This window comes from Schistocerca nitens, chromosome 2 (assembly GCF_023898315.1).
Source record: "Schistocerca nitens isolate TAMUIC-IGC-003100 chromosome 2, iqSchNite1.1, whole genome shotgun sequence".
In the NCBI taxonomy this organism is placed as follows: Eukaryota; Metazoa; Arthropoda; class Insecta; order Orthoptera; family Acrididae; genus Schistocerca; species Schistocerca nitens.
In genome coordinates, this window is record NC_064615.1 from 1,120,789,938 (window position 1) to 1,120,814,573 (window position 24,636).

Below are 24,636 nucleotides of genomic sequence, written 5' to 3' on the forward strand. Positions count from 1 at the left end.
GAGATGTTTCTGAAAAAGGGTCAGCTAAAAGAGACTGATTCAGAGCATCGATTCTGCGATATACTCCTCGTTATCATAGGACTGGAGCTAGCAGTTGAGAATTAAAAACTTGTGTGTGCTGGTAGAAGCTAGATGTGAATGAGCGTTCAATAGAAACGTATGCTAAGGCGGTAGTACTGTAAGTTCACATGCATAAAAAAATGAGCGACCTAGCACAATGCGCTCGCAAGCAATAATGATTCAGCTGTTACTGTCCACGGCAATTAGCATACAAGGCGGCATCCAGGGTGCATTGTCTCACGGTGAGCTGCAATACAAGTAAAACTGATTCGTTGACGTTAGAAGATTATATCGCTCTAGTTGCCCAAGCAGACACTGCAGAGTTCGTCTGTTTCCAGTTAACTGTCGTCAACCGCGTTTCTGCCAGGTAAGTCAGACGCAGTAGCCAGATCACCCGGATGTACAGTGCTTTGGCTCCGTATCAAGAATACTATTAAGATACTACTACCACAGTCCGATATAAATTTCATTTTCTTCCTTTTCTATTCCTCCTCAGCAAAGATAAAATCGTGATAGCGTACCTGAGGTTTGTGTTTGCTATGTACGCTGTGTAGTTGTCATCTAAGGAGTAACTATTTTTCATTTAGTATTGCTGTGGGATTACACATATACTAACATGATGACTTTTGCGTCCATAAATTCTGTATTCGAGAGATAAATTTAAAGAATGTAATAATTCGCGGGAGAGACGAACTTCGTAATACATCGATAATTCACTGTGTGAAAATGTAACAAAGCAGTATCTAGAGATTCATAGTTGTCTAAAATATGCGAGTCATGGCCTCTGTGTCGTAAATGTGTAAATGAATGTGCTAGTTTTTGGCTGTGCAACATGTTTACGCGTTCATCGTCATAAGTAAATCTTTCTTGAACTATTGAGTGAAATCTTTTAAAAAGGCTGTGAGACTCGATGGTTTACGGCGATGCGACGAAATGTGGTCTGAAAGTTTACACTTGACTTGTGCTGTTATTTTCGGGCATGGGTTCCCATTCGAAATATTATGTACTCATTCCCCTTTACATGCCTTAGAAGTCTCAAATGGAAATTTCCGAACACCCTGTATGCATTTTGTAAGCTGTTTATTATCTGCCAATCGCTGCTTACTGATCTCATGTAGACTGCGAAATAACATGACGTGTTATGGAAACTGTTTTCCTATTTCATGTGGCACATAGAACACAAAGTAAGTGTATAACAGAACAAAGTGTCTGACCGTGAATTTAACATTTGATGATTTTGGCATACCATTTTATTATTAGAGCCGAGCACATTAATTCCTCGCCATAGAGAGTGATGACTCTAATCCGCGAGAAAAGAACAAGAACTTTTGCCGTCTCCTGTTATGTTAATTTCCAGGAGTGCCGCTAAGTTTAGAGTACGGAGTATGGATTGTGGTACGCAGTTCGCAAACAGGAGACAACGCCAGGCTGCCTACGACAGTTAAGTAATTTGCGTTAAACATTCCGGCTGCTAAAAGGCGTTTTCGCCAGAGTAGTTATAACTTGTTAAACGTTCTCTCTTCATGTACGCAATTCGTTTAAACACAAATTTAATTAACGAATGGGTCACTCTTAAGCAGCAGTTTTGTGACTTTTCATTGTAGTGTCGCAAATCAATAAGTGGTTGTTCCACTATCGTTTAAATCTCTTCTGTTAACTCAAAACAACTCTTACGTCGTTGTTGAAACTAGTTCTAGAGGTAAATTATTTTAACTGTAAGAACTGATTCGATAAGTTTACGTGCTTTATAACATCATTTGGTTTCTGAAAATTTTCTGCTCATCCGCGTAAAATTCAGCTTCTTGCTATCCTCGTCTTTCCCTGTGTTCAAGTGTTTATTTCCCGATACTTGTAAGTTATAATCTTCTATTTGTGTGTACATTTCAAAATGTGAGGGATTTGTAGCATTTACGCTAAGTATTAGGAACACGCGTGGCTGTTGAATTCGCCAATACTGCAGAACTGGTGAATCAGGTTTCTTCGTTGTTGCGACGGCTTTTCATGTCATTTTACTGATTCTGCCGTATCTGAAAGATCGCTTCAACAAATTTTTTCCATTTTAAGGCAAGAAGTTTCATTAGATAGTAACCCGTTTCGTCACAAGACGTAAGTTAAATGAACTGGCGCCGTTACGCAATGACGCTATTACGACATGTCGTTCCATAGAAATTATTCTCACCTTGACAATGGGATTGCATTTTAAAAATATTGAAAAAGATGAAACTTTGGATATACTTCAGTTACGAAATAAATATGTCTGTCATCTTGTAAAGGAATTCATATCACGTGTGACAACTAATGATGAGAATAAGATATTTAACCACTAAAATGTTTGTACATTGTCATGTAATACCAAAATCTCGTTTTCGGTTTGCCCATTTACTACACAATACTATCTCGAACAATGCACTGAGCGATCACACACTTATATGTTCATTAAGTGCTTTGAGAATGGCCTCGGAAGCCAGTTCACAACGAAATATATAATAAATATTATTGAGGATCAACAGTAGGCCTACTGTGTATTCCAAATTTTAGTATACCAATGTTCTTCCACGTATCGACAAAACATTGTATAAACGGCACTTATGAATACGTTATCAACTTGCAGTCCCGTCTGGCCGGCCGAAGTGGCCGTGCGGTTAAAGGCGCTGCAGTCTGGAACCGCGAGACCGCTACGGTCGCAGGTTCGAATCCTGCCTCGGGCATGGATGTTTGTGATGTCCTTAGGTTAGTTAGGTTTAACTAGTTCTAAGTTCTAGGGGACTAATGACCTCAGCAGTTGAGTCCCATAGTGCTCAGAGCCATTTTTGCAGTCCCGTCTACATCTACATGATTGATCTGCAGTGCCACCTTCAAGCCATTTCTCTACCGTTCCACTTTCGAACAGTGCGCGGGAGAAACGAACACTTAAAACTTTTAGTAGGACCTCTGGTTTCTCTTACTGTATTATGTTGATCATCTCTCCCTATGTGCCTTGGCGCCAACCAATTATCTTCACACTCTGAGGAGAAAGATGGTGATCGAAATTTCATAAGAAGGTACTGACACAACGAAAAACGCCTTTGTTTTAATGATTGCCACCCAATTCGAGTGTCATAACTAACTGCTCGTCTTCGAATTTTTACGATGTCGTCCGTCAGTGCTATCTGATGTGGATACCACACCACACAGCACAACCCCAGCGAGGGCAGACAAGTGCCGTCTCAGGTTTACTTTCTCCACAAAATTGTCAAAATCATCGTTCCAATTTAACTTATTCGTAATTGCAATTGCTAAACATTAAGCTGAATTTACAGCCTTTAGATCTGTGTGATTTATCGTGTAAGAGAAATTTAGCAGATACCTTTTTATACTCATGTGGATGACTTCAAACTTTTCATTATTTAGAGTCAATTTCCATTTTTCTCGTCACACATGTATCTTGTCTAACTTATTTTGCAATTGGTTTTGATAATCTGATGATTTTGCAACACAGTAAATGACAGCATCAACTGCAAACACTCTAAGACGGCAGCTCAGAGTATCGCCTAAATCGTTTATGAAGATAGGGAACAGCAGAGGTCCTACAACACTCCTATCGGGAACTCCAGATACTACTACTGTTTTACCCGATGACTTTCCGTCAGTTACTACGAACTGTCACATTTCTGATATTAATCACAAATCCAATCGCACAACTGAGACGACAGTCCGTAGGCAAGCAATTTGATTAGAGGTCACTTCTGGGGAACGGTATGAAAAGCCTTCTATCCCCTGTTGATAGCAGTCATTACTTCATGAGAATAAAGAGTGCTTCACAGGAACGATCTTTTCTGAATCCGTGCTGGCTATTTGTCAATAAATCGTTTTCTTCGAGGTAATCCACAATGTTCGAACACGGTATATGTTCCAAAATACTACCGTAAAACGACGTTGGTGATATGGTTTTGGAAGTCAGTGAATTAAACCTATTTCCTTTCTTGGGTTCTGGTGTGACTGTTGCAGCTTTCCAGCCTTTACCTAGAGATTTTTCGAGAGGAGAGCGGTTGTATATGATTGCTAAGTATGCAGCTATTGTATCAGTATGCTCTTAAAGGAACATCACTGGCATACAATCTGGGCGGAAGTCTCGCCTTCATTAAGTGGCTTATGCTGTTCCGCTACACAGTGGGTATCTACTTCTAAGTCATGTCGACTGTGTTTCTTGATTCGAATTCTGAAATATTTACCCCGTCTTCTTTCGTGACGGAATTTCAGAAAACCGCGTTTAGTAACTCTGCTTTTGTGGCAATGTCGTCAGAAACCTCGCCACTTTTATCGGTCAGTGAAGGTATCGATTGCGTCTTGCCACTGGTGTACTTTACACGACATGACTCTCTTTGGTTTTTTTCGCCAGATTCGGAGACAGAGTTTCCTTCTGGAAACTATTACAAGCAACTCTAAGTTGAATTTACGCTAAATGTCGAGCTTCTGTACAACTTTGCCATAGTAGGGGATTCTGCATTCTTTTAGATTTGGAATTTTTTTTCCTTTTCTTCTACAACAGTATTATGATATGTTTTGTGTACAAAAAGGCATCAGTACCAATTCTTATTAGTTTATTTAGTATATATCTCTCAATTTCCGTCCACACTATATCTTTGAATGTAAATCACATCTGGTCTACGCTTACCTGGTCAAATTGGAAGCAATGGAGATTGTTTCTTAGGAAGACGTCAAGCTAAATTTCATCTACTTTTTAAATAGATGCATTTCGCGTTTATTTTTGGAGGGTTTGAACATTACAGTATTCAGTCGCGCTACAACGACCTTGCGCACACTGATCGTTGTATCCGTCGTGGTGTTCTCTATTTGCTTAGGATTATTTGTTGGTAAGAGGTCAAGTATGTTTCCGCAACCATTTATAACTCGAATGGGATCCTGAACCAACTTCTCAAATAATTTTCAGAGAAAGCATTCAGTACGATACCGGACGACGTTTCATGGCTACACTAATTTCAAATATGCTTTTTTCACCAATATATCGAGAGTAAACTGAAGTCACCACCAACTATACCTAGATGAAATGAGACTCAGGTTTCCTTTGAACTGTTCATGTATTATCTAAGTCGGGGGTCGGTAAAGGGAAACAATTACTAATTTATGTCAGTTGTCTACTATAACCTCTGCTCATACTAACTCACAGAACTATCTACTCCAATTTCATTACAAGATGAACAACTTCTGACAGCTATAAACACTCCAACACCAACTGTATTCAATCTATCCTTTCTGCACACTTTTAAATCATATCTAAAAATTTCGGCTTTAGCCAGCTTTCCGCACCTATAACGATATGAGCTTCTGTGCTTCCTATTAGCACTTAGAGCTCTGGTTCTTTCCGAACACAGCTACAACAATTTACAACTACAAGACTGTTTTTTCTAGGTCTACCTTCCTATGTTTTCCCTATACCTTTCTAAACTGGCACCGTTTATTTAGTTTCCCAAGATCCTGTAACCTACTAAATCGCCCAGCCCCTTCCACACAGCCCCACTATCCTTGTAGCTGCTTCCTGTGTGTAGTGTATGTAGTGGACTGACAAGGCAGCCAGTCCACAGTGACGGGGTAGCCGATAGAAAGGCACGCGTACACACACGCCGACTGGCGCGAAGTCTGGAACAGGATTCGTAATGACTGTGATAAAGAAAAGAACGTAGCTACTAGAACACTTAACTTTTATATTGTCCTTTGGTATACAGCATTCTTGATGATACAAGTGAGACTCTATCTTGAGATGCATGCAATGGTACAAATGGCGCCTTGCTAGGTCGTAGCCATTAACTTAGCTGAAGGCTATTCTAACTGTCTCTCGGCAAATGAGAAAAAAGGCTTCGTCAGTGTAGTCGCTAGCAACGTCGTCGTACAACTGGGGCGAGTGCTAGTAAGTCTCTCGAGACCTGACGTGTGGTGGCGCTCGGTCTACGATCACACAGTGGCGACACGCGGGTCCAACATGTACTAATGGACCGCGGCCGATTTAAGCTACCACCTAGCAAGTGTGGTGTCTGGCAGTGACACCACAGTGTACCCATGATATGTTAAATGGAACTTGTAAACCCACTACCCTAAGGCTCAAGTCCAGGAATCAGCAGCCCACACGGTCGCAGGTCCGTCAGAACATTTGATTTAGACCGTCCACTCGGTTCTGTACCGGAGGACCACAGTCGTTTCTGTGAACGATGCTACAGATGGTGAGCTCCACATTGATGTTGTAAGCAAGACAGTCTTTACTACTTCAGCTAGCCACCCACAACCAACCACAACCAAATAGAATCTCTTTCAATCCAAAGGAAGAAGCATCGTTAATGCTGAGATGAGCCACCACCTGAAGCTGGCTGCAACCTGCGCTCTTCATGACACCAAAAAGCAGACTTTTCACGTTTGGAATGCCTCCTCCAGGTATGTACACAGAGTGCACAATCGATTCTTCTCATGACAGACATATCCCTAAGGGATCCCATTACATGCCTAAAGTTGGAATTCCCAACTGCCAGTAATCCCACTCTCTTTGAATGACCATACCTTGCAGGCGAGACTTCCTTTGAAACAGTGCAAGCGATTGCTTCTGTCTCAGGGACACTGTCAGCCACAGCCCCCTGTGATGTCATTCGCTGTTTACCCGATGCTGAAACGTCCTCGCACTCGACCATAGATGAGGCATCAACCTCAGTGCGAGGAGTAGCCGGTATGGTCAAAGTAGTGGACAGATCGGGGAACACACGGGCGCACTGGACATCCCTCTCGCATCCATGCTTCCTCCTTTCTCCCTCCCCAACCCCCGCCAACACCACCTGCCCCGCACAGTGGTGCCCACTGCCCATTGGCAACAGCCTCAAGCAGTTCGACAGAAGTCACCACTGCCTGGAACCGTAAGTAAAGAGTCACCAGCTCAGCTCACATATGAACACATCAATCACTGTTCCTATCCGTTCTAAAAACGGCGAAAACATACTCTAGAGACCAACCATATAACTAAAACCAAGTCGTCCTGTTCGAATCTTGTAAAAATATATATCAAACGAATGATGTACAAGACTTATCCGCTGCGGGAAAGTAAGGTGTTGCCTCACTGGTAGTCTAAACGACGTTGAATTGTTCAGATCAAAACAAACAGAAGCCTTTACCATACGAGAACTATACAAGAGCTGCGCGGAGTAGCACAGTGGTCTGGGCGGATTGCCACGGTTCGTGCGGCTTCTTCTCCCGTCGGTCGTTCGAGCCCTGCCTCAGGCATGGGTGTGTGTGTTGTCTGTAGCGTAAGCTAGTTTAAGTTAGATTAAGTAGTGTTTAAACCTAGGGACCCTTGACCTATGCAGTTTGGCCACAAATTTTCAAAATTTTGCTGATACAAGAGTCCATAAAAGTTATGGTTCCTTATACTACAACTGCTATTCAAACGAAAGATTGTGCCTAGTAAGTGCTCAAACACGTAAGAAATTTAGAATTAAAGTAATAACCATACACATGACTGAAAACTAATCGCTCTAGTTTGAAGCTCGTAAAATTGTGTAACAAACGAACGGTGTACTCGCCTTTTTGGCTGCAAGAATGTAAGTTGCTGTTTCACTGATGGTCTAACCGACAATGGTTCGATTAACAATAGCGGCACATGGATACTTCCACTCCAGTGATAATGGCTCCATAGTTTTATTACCACTCGAGTGATAATAAGCTATATTGGTTTTTCCACAGAATTGTTACTAATGCTACGTTGTTATTTCCACTGTGTTGCACTTTCTTGAAGACAAATGAATATTCGCCCACCTGACTGGATCAGGCGTTGTTGTTTATTGCTCTGTGCTTCGCTGGCTACGCCTGCGTTCGGTAAAGGTTCATGTTCAGCTTTTTTTTTTTTTCTTCATTTTGGATGTTACATTTTGCTTCATGGAAGTCCCATTCAAATACGATTTTGAGTTTTTACCCATACATTGTAAGTAAAATTCACGAAGTCTTCGTTTGGCTCTCTGCTCTCGAAACGAATAAACTTACCAGCGTGCAGACAGCCGCGCGCAGTGGCCGCGCGGCTTGAGGCGCCATGTCACGGACTGCGCGGCCCCTCCCGCCAGAGGTTCGAGTCCTCCCTCTGGCTAGGGTTTGTGTTGTTCTTAGCATAAGTTTAAGTAATGTGTAAGACTATGGACCGATGACCTCAGCAGTTTGGTCTCTTAGGAATTCACACACTCTTTTTTTTTAGTCTGAACTTTCAACTCGTACTCTGATCTGAGTGACGCTCTTAAGGATTTATCCCAAAAAGACTTTTGGGTCGTTCGTAGTTAAGTCGAGCATCAAATACCTGACAATTAATGACCGTTTTGTGTATCCAGAAATACACACATCAAAAAAAGTTTTGCATCACCCCGATTCCCAGAACTCCTAAAGATAGTCGTTGACTTTGGATATTGTATCATAGACACAATCCCTTCGACAGTCACTAAACCCGCCCAAAGATGTAAACAACCATGCATGGGCAGCAGCCGACCGTTGTGGACGAGCGGTTCTAGGCGCTTCAGTCTGGAACCGCTCGACCGCTACGTTCGCAGGTTCAAATCCTGAGTCGGGCATGGATGTGTATGAGGTCCTTAGGTTAGTTAGGTTTAAGTAGTTCTAAGTTCTAGGGGACTGATGACCTCAGATGTTAAGTCCCATAGTGCTCAGAGCCATTTGAACCATTTTAACCATGAGCAGCGGATATTAGACGGAAGGGGTCCGACTGCCGATCAGTTCCAGTCATTCCACCAGGAAGGAGGTACACAGCTCGTGTTGTCTGTAGTTCAACCATGCCTAGACGTTCAATACTGCGGTTCGATTGCGTCCCCATTGATATAAATCAATGCCCACTGGCGGCTAATGTCTTTAATTCCTTTGTGTCTTGATTCATAGTAGTATTGTTCTTCAGGACATGTCTAAAAGAACAGTCAACACATAAATAAAAGTCCAACCTGCCGCTAGTGACAGTTGGTTTAAAAGGGGAAGCATTTCTGTGTAAGGTTCACATAGAGCATAACTTCCATAAACTTGTTCATGAATTACTACTTGAAAAAAGTGATTTGATTTATTTGGCTGCTGCTGACTTATTCACAGAATCATTAAAGGAATGGATCCTACACTCTAATATCAAACAGGTTTTTTAAAATACTTGCTTTGGCTTGTAGACTGACAGGCAAATATCCTTCGGTTTAAAAAACGGTTTAAATCGAATTGGTATGACTGTCGTGAATGTGCGTATGCATTTTCAGAAGGAAACTGCAAACCTTCATGATAAATTACACGGATCATATTGAAGCTCAGAGCAAACACATTAAAGATGGAATAAACAAATATGCAAATATGCTGGAACGTTTGAAGGGCTTGTTCGTTACTGAAACAAGTTTCATGAAGATTATTGTGGGTAGTTAACCAAGTGTAAAATACTCTTTCAATGTTAATCCTTACCCATTCATAAACGATGTGAGAAAACGGCTTTCAGACTGTAGCGCAGAAAACATTTTGCAGCAATATCCCCTTTATCTGGAAAATGGAGGCTCCAAAAGTGTATTTGACTAGCACTTAACACACTGTGACAAATCGACTATATTATGCCTGTATAAACGTAGGCTTCCACGACCATTGTCACATTCAATAAAAAATTTTCTGGGATTGTGACCGCATTGTCGATATATATAAAACTACCGACGTTTCGGTCCCTGTTGCAAGCGACCTTCTTCAGCGTGTTTTTGTTTAGTGCTGAATGATGGAACTTTGTTTCTTATATACCTGCAGACATGGCTGTTGTCTAATTCTGATGAAGTGGAGCCATGTTAGAAATCTTTATTGGTGTTTTTATTATTTATTTTTTAGTTTAAGAAATCAGGTGCGTATGTGAATTAGTGTACGCAGGCGAAACCTGGCCACCCATTAGCACACTGATATCTGAACACGAAAGATGCATCCGACTAAGACAGCAAACCAAATCAGCAGTGGCAGAACACCACGATGAGTACTGGCGAAACAGCCTCTTACTTTCAGGAGGAAGATTAGAGAGGCAATAGAAATAGCCAAGCGACAGGCCAACTCGAACAGAGAAGATGGGTACCGACTTCCGACATCTTGGCTGCCAGCAATAACAACGCTACGGGACAATATGTCACGTGAAGCAACACATACAGGCACGCCAGAGACCGCAGCTGCCGCAGGGACACAGAGTACTGGCGCGCCTCGGCCGGAACTAGAAAGTAGAAAAACAACGCCACGTCACAGCTGTCGCCTGGTTTTCCATTCGCCGATTTCAACAGCTCACAAGCAGTAATGCAAACACCAGACAAAATGTCGAGTTTCCACCAATGAAAGGAAATAATAAAAACATCAATGAAGACTTCTGACATACGTCTCCTTCATCCTAAACAGCCTATCAGAATTAAACAACAGCCATGTTTGCAGGTGTATAAGAAACAAAGTTCTTTAATTCAGTAGTAAACAACAACGCCCTGAAGAAGGTCGCTTGCAACAGGGACCGAAACATCGGTAGTTTTATATATACTGACGATGCGGTCACAAACCCAGAAAAATTTTATTGAATATATTATGCCTGCTCTTGCAATTTTTTTCTAATAGTTTGGTCTCCTGTCTAAGCACATATTTCATGCAAATAAATCTTCAGGTTTCCTATTAGTAAACTGGGATGCGATGATTGAACGGTTTAAAGGGCAAAGCAGTACCACGACAAAAAAAAAAAAAAAATGTGCTTTGGATAATAGCCGGCCGGAGTGGCCGAGCGGTTAAAGGCGCTACAGTCTGGAACCGCTACGGCCGCAGGTTCGAATCCTGCCTCGGGCATGGATGTGTGTGATGTCCTTAGGTTAGTTAGGTTTAATTAGTTCTAAGTTCTAGGGGACTTATGACCACAGCAGTTGTCCCATAGTGCTCAGAGCCATTTGAACCATTTTGATAATAATGATGCGATTACCAAAATTGGCCCGATGCCTAACTTTAATCCATGGCTGACATTTGCAAAAAGGTGACTTCAAATCCGAAATTGTGTAAGGGCTTGTGTGACTGGGCAGGCACATTGGGTTACATGGACTTTAGTGAAAAATTTGCATCAGTAAGGCGGTTGTTTGGTGAATGGAAAGAGTTAGGTCAACTTGTACAATGTGCCTAGCATCAATTACCAATTCGCGATCGATGTGTGTTAATCCTTGTCGTACGGCCATGATCACGTCGGAAACCTTTTGGCGTCAATCACATGCGTACAAATAACAGCTCTGCCAATGAACTGCCCCTTAACACCTTGTGTAAGCGATACTGCCGCCATCTGTGTATGTGCATATCGCTTTTCGCTATCGCATGACTTTTGTCATCACAGTTTATGACAAAGGCAGTACCATTGATCAGACTCAGTTGTGGGCTAGCTCACCCTCAAAACTCTTGCAAAGCACCCCGATATCAGACCTCGGTTATTCAGATCACTGAAAGTACATGTGCTAGAGTGAGGACACTAGGCAGCTGTATGGATATTCATTGTGTACAGAGAAGGAATTTGTCTGCAAATAGTGAGTCATGGGGCCAGGAGAGAGCTCGTGTGTTTCTTAGTGCAGGTTGATTATATCAGGGGCAGGCATGCACTCAGGGGCACACCTATTATTCTCCTTTGATTGACAGGTGCTTAACCCATTGCTCTCTTCTGATTGAGATGCATTTAACCTATTGTTCTGTTAAGTTGTTTTCCATGTCACCACACTTAATCTATTGTCACCCCTCCCACTGCCCCACCCCCCATCTGGAATGGAGTGCTGGTGCATCTTGTTCGTGTGGGTTTCCTGCGTCAGGGGCAGGTATTCACTCAAGTACTTAACCCATTGATCTCCTTTGATTGATAGGTCCTTAACCTATTGTTCTGTTAAGTGGTTTTGGCCGTGCGGTTAAAGGCGCTGCAGTCTGGAACCGCAAGACCGCTACGGTCGCAGGTTCGAATCCTGCCTCGGGCATGGATGTTTGTGGTGTCCTTAGGTTAGTTAGGTTTAACTAGTTCTAAGTTCTAGGGGACTAATGACCTCAGCAGTTGAGTCCCATAGTGCTCAGAGCCATTTGAACCATTTTTTGTTAAGTGGTTTTCCATGTCACCCCCATTTCCTTAAATTGTTGTACCGCCTTTGATGGCAACTTAAGTAATCAGTTACGCCCTCCCACCATTTCCTGGTACACTTTTCGAATTTCACATGCTTTTGATTGCCATTTCTGGCGTATCTTCCTCTGTCACCCACCCCCTTAAACCACTGTACTGCGTTTTACATACAAATTATTCGAATTAACTTAGTGTTCTGCACTTAACCTGCTCTTGTGCTCCATGTCATCCACTCACACACACACCCTTCACTTAACTATTGTACCGCTAACACCATGTCGATATAAAAAATTTATGAAAATTCATTAAATCGATATTCTTCACATGTATGGGGTACTTTTCTTTAATTCATGGCATTCTGTCTTATAGAAATGTTCATCTGTACAGCGCACTTACTAGTTGGGTCTGATTCAAGAGATTGAGAAGGTTCAAAGAAGAACGACAAGATTCGTGACTGGTACATTTAGCCATTGCGAGAGAGTTAAAAATCTCATTGAAAGTCTGAAGTGGAACACACTTGCAGACAGACGACACACTAAACGGAAGGATCTGCTCACTAAATTCCAAAATCCTATCTTCACCAGGGATGTAGAGCATATATTATTACCACCAACTTTCATATTGGGCAATGATCACCATTCAAAGATAAGGGAAATTAGAGCTCGTACTGAGGTGTTCAGACGGTCGTTTTTCCCTCACATGATCTGTGAGTGGAACAGAGGGGGAGAAACATGACTTGGCGTAATCAGTGCCTCACACAAAACACTGCTTGATTGCTAGCAGAGTATATATGTAGATGTTGACATAGATGGGATATAGTGTAAACAAAAGATCACTAATAAAAAACACATCCCGCCACCTGGCGTCCGACGTCGATGCCAGAGTCCGGGTGCCCCGGCGGTCCACTCTAAGCTACGACGCGACCATTTGGGCCCCTAAGGATGAGGTAGCGGCATCCCTTGACACCTGAGAAATTCCTCTCGAAACATGTAACCACCTCGGCACCGTTGCTGACGAGACCAGATGGGAGCGAAGACCTATTTGCAGAGCACAGACCCTCGAAGGAGTGTGTGCATGGACACCACCACCGGAAGCAAACCAGGGTGAGCCATCGCTCTCACGCCGCTGCTCCGTACAGCGAGCAGGTGAAAGTTGCATCTACTTTCGGGTATACAGTTAGAGTTCTTCAAGTGTTATGCTGATGTCACAGAGCTCCAAGGAACGCTCACGCTAGCCCCATATGCGAGACGCCTCTGGGCAGCATGTGTGTTCACTATTGCTAACACGATACTGATGTCACAGAATACCACAGGGTGTATTGTTCCTGATGGGACAATGATTAACGGTGTTTTCACGAGCGTGCACAGGCTTTTAGCGCTTACCATTGCTAACACGATACTGAATGGTTCAAATGGCTCTGAGCACTATGGGACTCAACTGCTGTGGTCATAAGTCCCCTAGAACTTAGAACTACTTAAACCTAACTAACCTAAGGACAGCACACAACACCCAGCCATCACGAGGCAGAGAAAATCCCTGACCCCGCCGGGAATCGAACCCGGGAACCCGGTCGTGGGAAGCGAGAACGCTACCGCACGACCGCGAGATGCGGGCACACGATACTGACTTCACAGGATAGCACAGGGTGCATTGTTCATAACGAAACAATGATTAATGGTGTTTTCATGAGCATGCACAGGCTTTTAGCGGTGAGAACGTTTAACTTTTCTGAGACGTATATTGACAGCAGGACGACCATTTAGCGCGATGCGTCAGGTACGCTGGATACACATGCACGGCTAAACACAACTCACATGTCCCATTCACAATGAATGTGTTTGACGTTCTAAGAGTTTTAGTAGCACCAGCATATGAAAGCTTTGGTCCCTTTTGGATGATTTACAAGGAACACTGTCTTGTGATGCTTCAGATATTTTGCACTCATTTGAAACTCCAACTGAAAAAACAAAGCATTCAGCTCTCACACTGTTTATCTACACACTGTGCAAAAGTGCATTGATTACAGATTCGACACCAGTACCAGAGATGTTGCTGCGGATGCTACACTTAAAAATATGACATACATTTTATTGTGGAAGTGACTGTATTTCACATATACACTAGGAGACCAAAAGCATCTGGACACTCCAAAAAACCATACGTTTTTCATATTAGGTGCATTGTGCTCCGACCTATTGCTTATACATCTACATCTACATCTACATCCATACTCCGCAAGCCACCTGACGGTGTGTGGCGGAGGGTGCCCTGAGTACCTCTATCGGTTCACCCTTCTATTCCAGTCTCGTATTGTTCGTGGAAAGAAGGATTGTCGGTATGCTTCTGTGTGGGCTCTAATCTCTCTGATTTTATCCTCATGGTCTCTTCGCGAGATATACGTAGGAGGGAGCAATATACTGCTTGACTCTTCAGTGAAGGTATGTTCTCGAAACTTTAACAAAAGCCCGTACCGAGCTACTGAGCGTCTCTCCTGCAGAGTCTTCCACTGGAGTTTATCTATCATCTCCGTAACTCTTTCGCGTTTACTAAATGATCCTTTAACGAAGCGCGCTGCTCTCCGTTGGATCTTCTCTATCTCTTCTATCAACCCTATCTGGTACGGATCCCACACTGCTGAGCAGTATTCAAGCAGTGGGCGAACAAGCGTACTGTAACCTACTTCCTTTGTTTTCGGATTGCATTTCCTTAGGATTCTTCCAATGAATCTCAGTCTGGCATCTCCTTTACCGACGATCAACCTTATATGATCATTCCATTTTAAATCACTCCTAATGCGTACTCCCAGATAATTTATGGAATTAACTACTTCCAGTTGCTGACCTGCTATTTTGTAGCTAAATGATAAGGTATCTATCTTTCTATGTTTTCGCAGCACATAACACTTGTCTACATTGAACTTCATTTGCCAATCCCTGCACCATGCGTCAATTCGCTGCAGATCCTCCTGCATTTCAGTACAATTTTCCATTGTTTCAACCTCTCCATACACAACAGCATCGCCTGCAAAAAGCCTCAGTGAACTTCCGATGTCATCCACAAGGTCATTTATGTACACTCCTGGAAATGGAAAAAAGAACACATTGACACCGGTGTGTCAGACCCACCATACTTGCTCCGGACACTGCGAGAGGGCTGTACAAGCAATGATCACACGCACGGCACAGCGGACACACCAGAAACCGCGGTGTTAGCCGTCGAATGGCGCTCGCTGCGCAGCATTTGTGCACCGCCGCCGTCAGTGTCAGCCAGTTTGCCGTGGCATACGGAGCTCCATCGCAGTCTTTAACACTGGTAGCATGCCGCAACAGCGTGGACGTGAACCGTATGTGCAGTTGACGGACTTTGAGCGAGGGCGTATAGTGGGCATGCGGGAGGCCGGGTGGACGTACCGCCGAATTGCTCAACATGTGGGGCGTGAGGTCTCCACAGTACAACGATGTTGTCGCCAGTGGTCGGCGGAAGGTGCACGTGCCCGTCGACCTGGGACCGGACCGCAGAGACGCACGGATGCACGCCAAGACCGTAGGATCCTACGCAGTGCCGTAGGGGACCGCACCGCCACTTCCCAGCAAATTAGGGACACTGTTGCTCCTGGGGTATCGGCGAGGACCATTCGCAACCGTCTCCATGAAGCTGGGCTACGGTCCCGCACACCGTTAGGCCGTCTTCCGCTCACGCCCCAACATCGTGCAGCCCGCCTCCAGTGGTGTCGCGACAGGCGTGAATGGAGGGACGAATGGAGACGTGTCGTCTTCAGCGATGAGAGTCGCTTCTGCCTTGGTGCCAATGATGGTCGTATGCGTGTTTGGCGCCGTGCAGGTGAGCGCCACAATCAGGACTGCATACGACCGAGGCACACAGGGCCAACACCCGGCATCATGGTGTGGGGAGCGATCTCCTACACTGGCCGTACACCACTGGTGATCGTCGAGGGGACACTGAATAGTGCACGGTACATCCAAACCGTCATCGAACCCATCGTTCTACCATTCCTAGACCGGCAAGGGAACTTGCTGTTCCAACAGGACAATGCACGTCCGCATGTATCCCGTGCCACCCAACGTGCTCTAGAAGGTGTAAGTCAACTACCCTGGCCAGCAAGATCTCCGGATCTGTCCCCCATTGAGCATGTTTGGGACTGGATGAAGCGTCGTCTCACGCGGTCTGCACGTCCAGCACGAACGCTGGTCCAACTGAGGCACCAGGTGGAAATGGCATGGCAAGCCGTTCCACAGGACTACATCCAGCATCTCTACGATCGTCTCCATGGGAGAATAGCAGCCTGCATTGCTGCGAAAGGTGGATATACACTGTACTAGTGCCGACATTGTGCATGCTCTGTTGCCTGTGTCTATGTGCCTGTGGTTCTGTCAGTGTGATCATGTGATGTATCTGACCCCAGGAATGTGTCAATAAAGTTTCCCCTTCCTGGGACAATGAATTCACGGTGTTCTTATTTCAATTTCCAGGAGTGTATATTGTGAATAGCAACGGTCCTATGACACTCCCCTGCGGCACACCTGAAATCACTCTTACTTCGGAAGACTTCTCTCCATTGAGAGTGACATGCTGCGTTCTGTTATCTAGGAACTCTTCAATCCAATCACACAATTGGTTTTATAGTCCTTATGCTCTTATTTTGTTCATTAAACGACTGTGGGGAACTGTATCGAACGCCTTGCGGAAGTCAAGAAACACGGCATCTACCTGTGAACCCGTGTCTATGGCCATCTGAGTCTCGTGGACGAATGGCGCGAGCTGGGTTTCACACGACCGTCTTTTTCGAAACCCATGCTGATTTCTACAGAGTAGATTTCTAGTCTCCAGAAAAGTCATTATACTCGAACATAATAAGTGTTCCAAAATTCTACAACTGATGGACGTTAGAGATATCACATCTGTTCGACGTCCTTTCTTGAAAACGGGTATTACCTGTGCCCTTTTCCAATCCTTTGGAACGCTACGCTCTTCTAGAGACCTCCATACCAGCGACCTTAGACATCGTGAGGGAGCAGAATGGGGCTCTCCGCAGAACTCTCTGACTTCTAACGTGGTCACGTGATTGGGTATCAGTTGTGACATAAATCTGTACACAAGATTTCCACATGCCTAAACATAATTGGGTCCTCTGTTTCCGATGTGATAGTGAAGTGGAAACGTGGAGGGACATGTACAGCATAAAAGCATGCAGCCCTCTGTTGGCTGACAGAGACCGCCGACAGTTGAAGAGGGTCGTAATGTGTAATAGGCAGACATCTATCTAGACCATCACACAGGAATTCCAAACTGCATCAGGATCCACTGCAAGTACTATGAAAGTTAGGCGGGATGTGAGAAAACTTGTATTTCATGGTCGAGCGGCTGCTCATAAGTCACTCATCACATGGGTAAATGCCAGACGACGTCTCGCTTGGTGTAAGGAGTGTAAACATTGGACGATTGAACAATGGAAAAACGTTGTGTAAAGTGATGAATCACGGTACACAATGTGGTGATCCGATGGCAGGGTGTGGGTATGGCGAATGTCTAGTGAATGCCATCTGCCAGTGTGTGTAGTGCCAAGAGCAAATTTCGGAGGTGATTGTGTTATGATGTGGTCGTGTTTCTCATGGAGGGGGCTTACACCCCTTGTTGGTTGCGTGGCACTGCGACAGCACAGGCCTACATTTATGTTTTAAGCACCTTCTTGCTTCCACCATTGAAGAGAAATTGGGGGATAGCGATTGCATCATTCAACACGATCGAGCAGCTGTTCATAAAGCATGACCTGTAGTGGAGTGGTTACACGACAATAACATCCCTGTAATGGACTGGCCTTCACAGATTCCTGACCTGAATCCTATAGAATATCTTTGGGATGTTTTGGAACGTCAACTTTGTGCGAAGCCTTACTGACCGACATCGATACCTCTCCACAGTGCAGCACTCCGTGAAGAATGGGCTCCCATTCCCCAACAAATCTTCCAGCACCTGACTGAACATATGCCAGCGAGAGTGGAAGCTGTCATCAAGGCTAAGGGTGGATCAACACCGTACTGAATTCCAGCATTACCGATTGAGGACGCCACGAACTTGCAAGTGATTTTCAGCCAGGTGTCCGGATATTTTTGATAACATAGTGTATGTAATATATGCCACACAAACATTAGTTGTACGTACTATACTTCTTCTGCGAATTACACCCTGCAGTTTCATTTTCACGCAGCCCAAATTGCACAGGGTGCATTGTGATGTCATATATCCTGAACCACGTGTCGTACGTTGTGGAATTATGCAGGTACATTCAGTGATACTGTTTTATACTGTCTGCAAAATTTGTGGTGAATATAATTAGCAGTAAAGTCGTTATAACTTAAAATGTCTTGCTTGATGCGGCAGTTTTTCACGGGTGTCAGTATATATACCTGTATGAATGTCTCCTGAATTACGTGTAGTATAATATTATAATTTCACAGGGAAATTCAACAGTATATGTTGATGCGGTATGAGAAATATATTGTGAATAGAGCTAGTAACAGGGAAGTGATAAATTCAAACACCTTGCATGAGGTGGAAGTTTTTCACGCGTCTCGGTTTATATGACGTCGTAACTCCTGAAGTGTGTGTCGTACAACATTATAATTTTGGAGGTACATTTAGTGATGCATGCGAATATTGTCTGTAAAATGTCCCACGATCACAGTTACTAATGAAGCAGTAATAAACTAATACGTAATGCTTGCAGTTTTACTGTATCGACAACGGAAATGTCGAGAGCAATAAACGTTTTTTTTTTCAATATTTCGTGAAGAATGTCAGTGCGAAAATGTTTCCTAAATGTTTCAGATTGTGTGTAAAGTTCCTTGTAAGACACTAAGTGCTCTCATTCCAAATAATGGGTGAATAAAGTCTGGGAATTCGCCTTTGGTGAGCTTTATCTTGTTTTTCAACTCCCCGCTCCATTGATAGGTACGGCGTTCTTACCTCCACACCGTTTCTTCAAGAGTAGAATATATATGTATACCAAGTTTGGTAGAAACCGATCCAATGGTTTAGAAGGGGATGTGAAAAATACATACAGTACATACATGGGACGTTCAGTAAATAATAAAACACATTTATATTTTATGAAAACAGGTGGTTCTATTCAGGGTTCCAATGCACAGTATTATTCTTCACTGTTTTGGTTGTTGTTGTTGTGGTCTTCAATCGGAAGACTGGTTTGATGCAGCTCTCCATGCTACTCCACCCTGTGCAAGCCGCTTCATGTCCCAGTACCTACTGCAACCTACATCCTTCTGAATCTGTTTAGTGTTTCGTCTCTTGGTCTCCCTCTTGCTGCCCTCCAGTACTAAAATGGTGATCCCTTGATGCCTCAGAATATGTCCTACCAACCGATCTTTTCTTCTAGTCAAGTTGTGCCACAAATTACTCTTCTCCCCATCCTATTCAATACCTCCTCATTAGTTATGTGATCTACCCATCTAATCTTCAACATTCTTCTGTAGCACCACATTTCGAAAGCTTCTATTCTCTTTTTGTCTAAACTATTTATTGTCTATGTTTCACTTTAATACATGGCTACACTCCGTACAAATACTTTAAGAAAAGGCTTCCTGACACTCAAATCTATACTTGATGTTAACAAATTTCTCTCCTTCAGAAACGCTTTCCTTGCTATTGCCAGTCTACACTTTATATCCTCTCTACCTCGAGAATCATCAGTTATTTTGCTCCCCAAATAGCAAAACTCATTTACTACTTTAAGCGTCTCATTTCCTAATCTAATTCCCGCAGCATCACCAGATTTAATTCGAATACATTCCATTACCCTCGTTTTGATTTTGTTGAAGTTCATCTTATACCCTCCTTTCAAGACACTGTCGACTCCGTTCAGCTGCTTTTCCAGGTCCTTTGCTGTCTCTGACAGAATTACAATGTCATCGGTGAACCTCAATGTTTTAATTTCTTCTCCATGGAATTTAAATCCTACTCTGAATTTTTCTTTTGTTTCCTTTACTGCTTGCTCAATATACAGATTGAGTAACATCAGGGAGAGCCTACAACCCTGTCTCACACCCTTCCCAACCACTGCTTCCCTTTCACGCCCACCGACTCTTATAACTGGCATCTGTTTTCTGTATAAATTATAAATCGCCTTTCGCTCCCTGTATTTTACCCCTGCCACCTTCTGAATTCGAAAGAGAGTATTCCAGTCAACATTGTCAAAAGCTCTCTCTAAGTCTACAAATGCTAAAAACGTAGGGTTGCCTTTCCTTCATCTATTTCTAAGATACGTTATAGAGTCAGGATTGCCTAATCTTTCCAACATTTGTACGGAATCCAAACTGATCTTCCCTTAGGTTGGCTTCTACCAGTTTTTCCACTCGTCTGTAAAGAATTCATGTTAGTATTTTGCAGCCGCGGCTTATTAAACTGATAGTTTGGTAATTTTTACAATTGTCAACACGTGCTTTCTTTGGGATTGGAATTATTATATTCTTCTTGAAGTCTGAGGGTATTTCACCTGTCTCATAGAACTTGCTCACCAGATGGTAGAGTTTTGTCACGGCTGGCACTCCCAGGGCTATCGGTACTTCTAATGGAATGTTGTCTTGTCCTGGGGGCTTGTTTTGCCTTAGGTCTTTCAGTGCTCTGTCAAACTCTTTACGCAGTATCATATCTCCCATTTCATCTTCATCTACATCCTCTTCCATTTCCATAATATTGTCCTCAAGAACGTCGCCCGTGTATAGACTAGAGATGGGTAGTTCGCGAACGAACGGGTGTAAAGGAACGGTTCACCAAGATGAACGAAAGGACCGAGGAACGAATTCCAAGGAACGATCGGTTAATAGTTCACTTCGATCGCGGCTGTCTACTTATAGTTCCCGGGAACGAGGAACGATCGATTCACAGTTCACTAGTTCACTTCGGTCGCGGCCGTCACTTCGGAAGTTCTCGTTCCAGCCTCGATCGCGTACTCGACTCAGTCTCGGTCTCCCTCGGCCGCACTCGTCGTTCTTCGCATGACCACCTGTCTCAGTTCCACTGCTGACTGCTCATAGTTAGTTCAGTATCCAGTTGTTCGTTTCGTTCACTGCGCTCGCCTATTTTACATGTGTTCCACACTGTTCTTGCACTTGGTTCTGGCTATTCAGCGTCCAAGACCGGTAATCAAAAAGTATTTTATAGTTACGTAAATTATATAAAATTACGTTGTATGTAATAGGTACGTCTTTTCAGGCAACAAAAGGGCATATCAGCTCACTTCATTATATCGATGAACAGCAGAAGACATACTTATAACAAGGCAAGTTTTTTTGTTATGCATATATTTTTTGGTTTCATCGACTTGATTTAACAGCTAACTTTCAATAATTTGCTTAATTTTTAGTGTAAGAAAATTCATATAAAACGATTTTCATGTATTTTTGATATACAAAACATTACATTTAGGAAGGCACTAATTATTTTTAAGTTTGGTTGTTTCCAATTTGCATTAATTGCTAGCTTGGTTTCTTTTAAAAAAAAAAAAAGTGGGTTGTGGGTCATTTTGGCTCAGTAGGAAAAGCGGTGCCTCTCCATTTGAAAAGACATAGATTGGCATAAAATCGTATTTACTCATTATCTCAAAAGCATTCGTTCAGAAGGAGCTTTCAAACCAAAAACTTTATTACTGCGAACTTAATTATTGTTATTATTGCTGCATTAACTTTAAAAATGCAACATAAAAACCTAATTTTTACTAAGCTTGTGACGCAAGTATGAAAAAACCACATTTTATTTTATGCTTCCTAAAGTCTGTACTTCGCCTACGAACACAGAGACAACGTGAAGTATATATAGGGTGTAAACGATTATCGTTTACAATGTAGCATAGCTATGTAGTGGAAGTCGAAACGAAGAATTTTATACAGGACACTTGTGGTCTATTAAGTTGGGAAACAGCCACCAACAGGTTTATAAGACTACATGAGCTACAGCCCATGTGCGTCGCGTGAGATTTTCATGTTCTCTTCTCCAGTTCTCTACACATAGTCATCGATTGTTTCGCAATTGTTGCTTCCATTAGCTTGTTCTTTCTTCACTGTCTAATTATTATATGTTTGTCTGTTTGTTGTATCTGCTCGTAACGGGCAACACATCGTCCGTAATTGGCGAGCAGTCTGTACTCGAGGCCGGTATTCCGTGCGCCACCCTGTATTATTTCCCAGCGATCAGCCACACCAGGCTACAGTTGGCTAAATGAGAGGTTGTGCAGAATCACAGAAATTTCTTCTAAAAGTGTGTAAGAATTCTGTAATCAATAAAAACTCTATACTCCATGGGGGGAGGCAAGTGCCCCCTCTTGGTGCCCTCCATCCTTTAGTCACCTGCATTACTAGTTTTCAGTTTTTCATAAGAACCATATACCAAGTACAAATGAACGGTGAACGAGTAAAAACGAACGGTTCCCAAAAAAGAATGATCAGCAGTGAACTAGTTCCCAACGATGAACGAGTTTGCCCATCTCTAGTATAGACCCTCTATATACTCCTTCCACCTTTCTGTTTTCCCTTCTTTGCTTAGAACTGGGTTTCCATCTGAGCTCTTGAAATTCATGCAAGTGGTTCTCTTTTCTCCAAAGGTTTCCTTAATTTTTCTGTAGGCAGTATCTATCTTACCCCTAGCGATATACGCCTCTACATCCTTCCATTTGTCCTCTAGCCATCCCTGCTTAGCCATTTTGCACTTCCTGTCGATCTCATTTTTGAGACGTTTGTATTCCATTTTGCCTGTTTCATTTACTGCATTTTTGTATTTTCCCCTTTCATCAATTAAATTCAGTATCTCTTCTGTTAGCCCTCGTCTTTTTACCTACTTGATCCTCTGCTGCCTTCACTATTTCATCTCTCAAAGCTACCCATTCGTCTTCTACTGTCTTTCCCCCACTCGTGTCAATCGTTCCCTAATGCTCTCCCTGAAACTCTCTACAACCCCTGGTTCTGTCAGTTTATCCAGGTCACATCTCCTTAAATTCTCACCTTTTTTCAGTAACCTTAGTTTTATTCTACAGTTCATAACCAATAGATTGTGGTCAGAGATCACATCTGCCCCTGGAAATGTCTTACAATTTAAAATCTGGTTCCTGAATCTCTGTCTTACCATTATATAATCTATCTGAAACCTGTCAATATCTCCAGACTTCTTCGATGTATACAAACTTCTTTCATGATTCTTGAACCAAGTGTTACCTATGATTAAGTTATGCTCTGTGCAAAATTCTACCAGGCGACTTCCTCTTTCATTCCTTTCCCCCATTCCATATTCATCTGCTACGTTTCCTTCTCTTCCTTTTCCTACTGACGAATTCCAGTCACGCATGACTATAAAATTTTCGATTTCCTTCACTCTCTGAATAATTTCTTTTATCTCATCATACATTTCATCAGTCTCTTCGTCATCTGCAGAGCTAGATGGCATATAAACTTGTACTACTGTGGTAGGCGTGGGCCTCGTGTCTATCTTGGCCACAATAATGCGTTCACTATGCTGTTTGTAGTAGCCACCCACATTCCTATTTTTTTATTCATTATTAAACCTAATTCTGCATTACCCTTATTTGATTTTGTATTTATAACCCTGTATTCACCTGACCAAAAGTCTTGATCCTCCTGCCACCGAACTTCACTGATTCCCACTATATCTATCTTTAACTTATCCATTTCCCTTTTTAAATTTTCTAACCTACCTGCCCGATTAAGGGATCTGACATTCCACGCTCCGTTCTGTAGAACGCCAGTTTTCTTTCTCCTGATAACAATGTCCTCCTGAGTAGTCCCCGCCCGGAGATCCGAATGGGGGACTATTTTACCTCCGGAATATTTTACCCAAGGGGACGCCATCATCATTTAACCATACAGTAAAGCTGCATGACTGGTACCACGCGCCTCGGAATTTGAATCCCCAGCAGACGTCATGGACGTCGAAGACCCCTAGAGGTTTGCTCCATCGCGCCGTAAGCTGTGTCGGCGCGCGCCTCCTGGCCCGCTTTTAGTGTGAGTGCGCCACAGTGGAACACGTGGTTCCAGCGGCCAATAGCGGCGTCCCCGATGGACTACTTAAGTCCCTGCTACTCTGATCTATTACTTTCCCCTCTTTGGGGAAGTTTGAGGTGGAGTTTGTAGCCTTTCGGCTTTTACTCCCCTGTGTACTTGTGTGTGCGATTATTTCTGTACTTTTTGGTGTCTGTGAAATGTGATTATTGTTCTGTGTGTGTCTGGTACTTGCCTGAGGTTTGGTGAGATAATTGTAGTAATTAGGGTAGGAGCAGTATTTGGGAATGGATATTGGGATTTTTCTCTTCGACTTAGTCGTCGAAGATCGTCATGGGGCGATTGTTTTTATCGCGGGACATGTCATACCGACCTAGGGAGTGGATGAGGGCGTTTCCAGACCTGGAAGTTCCT

At 43.2% G+C, this 24,636-nt stretch overlaps 1 protein-coding gene across 2 annotated transcripts in view; it reads left to right on the plus strand.

The window, feature by feature from the left end:
* The first annotated feature begins 349 nt into the window (after positions 1–349).
* The window catches only part of LOC126234807 (fatty acyl-CoA reductase 1-like), a 265,198-nt gene continuing 240,911 nt past the window's right edge, over positions 350–24,636 (plus strand). For both annotated transcript variants that reach the window (XM_049943555.1, XM_049943554.1), the window contains exon 1: positions 350–427. The gene's annotated coding sequence lies outside the window, so the exon portion shown is untranslated. The remainder of the gene's footprint in view (positions 428–24,636) is intronic.